The sequence below is a fragment of the Pyxicephalus adspersus genome, chromosome 2 (assembly GCF_032062135.1).
Source record: "Pyxicephalus adspersus chromosome 2, UCB_Pads_2.0, whole genome shotgun sequence".
Classification (NCBI taxonomy): domain Eukaryota; kingdom Metazoa; phylum Chordata; class Amphibia; order Anura; family Pyxicephalidae; genus Pyxicephalus; species Pyxicephalus adspersus.
This window is the reverse complement of record NC_092859.1, coordinates 1,689,513-1,693,794: the sequence shown is the minus strand read 5'-3', so window position 1 is coordinate 1,693,794 and position 4,282 is coordinate 1,689,513. Positions and strand designations below refer to the sequence as shown.

Genomic DNA, 4,282 nt, shown 5'->3' with positions numbered 1-4,282 from the left:
ATCACTGTTTTGTGTCACACACAATTACACTAATTTCTTTATAAATACTAAGGTTTTCGTTAATTGATATTCCTTGACAAAAGTATCTCCTCGCTCTCTCTATCCCTTTATCTTACTTTAGGGGTTAGCAACTCTGAAAGAATTAAAAAATAACGTAAGGAAGATTAATCACAAACCCTATTCCTTATCATCTAAATTCTGGCCATAATTATTGTGTGGTAATATCTTATTTTGTTTTTGATGTGTTTAGAGTCAGGCTGGGTACAAACGTGCAATAATTGTCATTGGAAAGGATCTTTCATGATCCTTTCCAACAGCAAAATACTTCACAATGTATGAAGAAGCTCTGTACATACAGCACCATTCTGCTCTATGAAGAGGGGAGGGGGAGCGACAGAGCGGCACCCCACTGTGCTCTTACTCCCTCACTTCCAATACAATCGTTCCACGTCCGTGGATCCGCCAGGATAGATCCTTAAACAACGAGCACGGTACACATGCCAGATTCTCGTCCAATATCAGCCCTGAGGCTATTATATGATAAGAATCAACTGACGTGTGTACGTAGCCTAACTCTACTCCTCGCTGCTCCATCTGATGTTATCACCTTCAGCATAAATCTTTTTAGCAATATTATGAAGGGGCTCCTGGTGTTTATAGGTCAAATCAGTCTGTTTTTTGTATGGGGGATCCAGGACTGAGTTGTTGTCCTGATAATAATTCATCACACAACAACATAGAAAAAGTCTGCTCAGTCATGACAAAGAGACTTTAAGGTTTATTCTCAGCCCAAATGCTGGGACTTTAATTTCAGTTGTTGTAGTGGACCGTTCTACATACCCTGTGCCCTGGGAACACCATTTTCTGTGCCTTGTGGACATGCAGGTTGATTATATCCAACCTTACCCGTGAAGTCCAGGTCCAAGAGGTTTTACTATGTAATCAGCTAACAAGGAAGACCTCGAGTTGTTTTTACTACATACATACTTGTTACATTTCTTTCAGGAGTGGCTTTTACTACCTGCTGAATCACATTCACATTAAAATTATAAACTACAATCTCACAGAAGCTGCAACATAATAATGAAACTTCAAGAATATTTTCAGTGTTTTTAAACCTGCTACATTTGCTAAAATAAACCCTGGTGATCCTGCCATGAAATAATTGCAATAAACCCTGGTGATCCCGCCATGCAGCTCCTTGTTTAGGCATTTCCATTGACTGTATATGGTGACAATAGTTTGTCCCTGCTCAGATGTTGCTTCTCCATTTTCACAGTCACTCGGGATTTAGTTCTACTGTTACCATCAGGAAACCCACCCTGAGAAATACCCTTCAGCCATTGCTGGAATACATGTTGACAGAAAGGGAATGCAGAAAACCCAACAGCACTGAAATGCAACATAAAAACAACAAAAACATAAAAGGATAAAAATAAAAATGTAAAAAAAAAAAAAATGTAAAGAACATTAATAAACGATGCTTCCTTGAGGCAGGGCAGCCATCAGAAGGGGACAATGGGTACTTTTGTACTAGGCCACAATAGAAGAGCTTAACTTTTGCAGTGTTAAACTTTTAGACTTAGGAGGGCCCAAAAAGTTTACTTAACATAGGGTCCAGAAATTTCTGTAGTGGCCCTGCCCTGAGGAGCATAGAAGGTTCACGGGCTCGTTCACAAAAAATACAAATTTAATTTACAGCCATTCTGCCATTGTTTTATACAATAGAAAATATAAATTGTTTGGAGTTTTTTAGGTAGATTTTTGTCCCATAAATTGGATTTTCTTTCACAAGCAATCTAATGATAATTGGCTTCATGTTGACAATACTATTTGGGATGCTGCTGATGGTTGGCAACTTGTCAGTGGCCCCGGCTCCAACCATTGTGTTGGTTCTTAATAAAGCAACTTTTTAGTTAGACAGACGGTTGGTACTGAACTGATCACTACTGTCCTCAATAATTCAATAATTCCCTATTCGGGGGCTGCATGAGTCTGAGGTAGCAATAATTGCCTTGTTACCTCACCACCAAATCTAATTCTACCCTTACAGTGGGTTCCCTTCTCCTCTGAAAGAGGTAACAGCTCGATTTCTGGGAGATGATGAATAGGGTATTATACAAGTCTTACTCCTCTCTCTCATTTCTTTATATGACCAGTCATTGCATCTCTTCCCTTTATGCCTGACCAGTCATAGCGCTCTGATGATATAATGAAGGACCTGCAGTCCTGCACTGTACAACATCCTGACCACATTGTGGAGTAAGGCTGGGTTCACACATGCAATAATTGTAGTTGGAAAGGATCTTTCACGATCCTTGCCAATGACAAAAGAGTGAACGATGCATGAAGGAGCTCTGTACATACAGCCTCATTCTGCTGTATGGAGAGGGAAGAATGACTGAGCGGCACCCCACTGTGCTCTCTCCCCTTTACATCCATTATGTTCATTCATCGTTCGTGGATCCGCCAGGACAGATCCACAAAGGAGGAGAACTGTACACACCTCAGATTCCCCTCCAATATTAGCCCGGAGGCAACTATCGGACAAGAATAATCTGACATGTGTACGTAGCCTAACTCTACTTCTCGCTGCTCCACCTAATGTTATCACCTTCAGCATAAGTCCTTTTATCGTGCAATATTAAGCACAAGCTGCTAGTGGAGTGAGGAATAAACTAATTATATCACTATATCATTCTTTATCCCGTAGGCAAAAATTATTATTAGACAGGATTTATATAGCGCCAACATATTATGCAATGCTGTACATTAAATAGGGGTTGCAAATAACAGACTAATACAGACAGTGATACAGGAGGAGAGGACCCTGCCCCGAAGAGCTTACAATCTAGGAGGTGGGGAAGTATCACACAATAGGAGGGGGATATGGAATGGTGGGAAGTAGTGAGGGTTTAGGGGACAGAAGAAGACGAATAGGTGAGGGGGAAGAGTTGGGTTTTGAGCGCTCTTTTAAATGAGCAGAAAGTATGAGCAAGCCAAATAGGATGAGGAGACCATTCCAGAGAGTTGGGGCAGCTCTAGACAAGTCTTAGAGCCGTGTGTGTGACTAGGTTATGAGTGAATAGTAGTTAACCTTCACAGTGGAAAGTAGGTGGGGACTTTCATCGCAAAGTTCAGCTTTAACTTTTTTAAATAACAGTTATCATTTAATGTGGATATCCTCTCTTATGTTGGGGTAAAGAAAATCCCCCATGGTTAGCAGTGGCCTTTACATACATTTTGTCAAATTTTTTTGCTTGTGTTTGTTCTGTGGGCCTTATCCAGTGCTTTGCTCCAACCACTGACAAAGTTTCTGTCTGTCTTTGTATCGTGGCCAGCAAATCACGGAATTCATCTTCCCTGCCAAGATTTGTTTTTATTGACCACCCCTAACACTTGTTCCTTATGTTTCCCATAAAAGTCATATATTAAAGAATTACAGCTGATGATCTGTCCGCTGTCACCAAACATTATTGCAGCTCAGCTGATTTACTTCGTCTTCTAGGAAAACATAAATACCAAAACTTTATGATATTACATTGGCCAACTGGAAGAGAAGGTGCTCAGAGTACCTTACATAATAAGAAGGGTGCCAGTGTGCCCTATAAACCCTGAGATCTGAATGGTTACATGAAATAATAATGGTACAGGAAGTGGTTGGATGAAGAATTTTTTTTTCACAACTTTATGTTTACTCTTCTCTATAGTGGATCTAAAAATGAAACTTCTTCCCTGACCACTGCTCACCTTTGCTCTCTTTGGAAAGGATTTTTACTAAGAACGATCTTAAGAGATTTTTCACACTGACCATAAACCTTGTGCACTATACCACTTTTACAGAAATGACAATATAACAATCCTAATATAAAAGTCAAACAGTTCAGTCATTGAGCGTATAGGGCTCTTTTCTTTAATTCTGGGTATATTACCACCTATAGGAGGTTAGGACACCATGCTCTCTTATCTATCTCTGTACCAAAGGAGCTGACACTCTAATGCTACCCCTAATGTCACACACTATTATAATACATTCTGACATATACCGCAGTGCTGTACAGAAAAAACACTGAGCCAATCCTATCAGTATCTGTACAAAGGAGCTGACACTCTAATGCCCCCCACAGTCACACACTATTATACATTTATATAGCTCTGACATATACCGTAGTGCTGTACAGAGAACACTGAGCCAATTCTATCAGTCTCTGTACAGAGGAGCTGACACTCTAATGTCCCCCCACAGTCACACACTATTATTATACATTTATATAGCTCTGAC

General features: G+C 40.1%; 1 protein-coding gene across 4 annotated transcripts in view; it reads left to right on the top strand.

Annotated features, from left to right (window-relative positions):
- The window catches only part of EPO (erythropoietin), a 99,780-nt gene that overhangs the window by 37,923 nt on the left and 57,575 nt on the right, over nt 1–4,282 (top strand). The gene's annotated exons all lie outside the window — the stretch shown is intronic.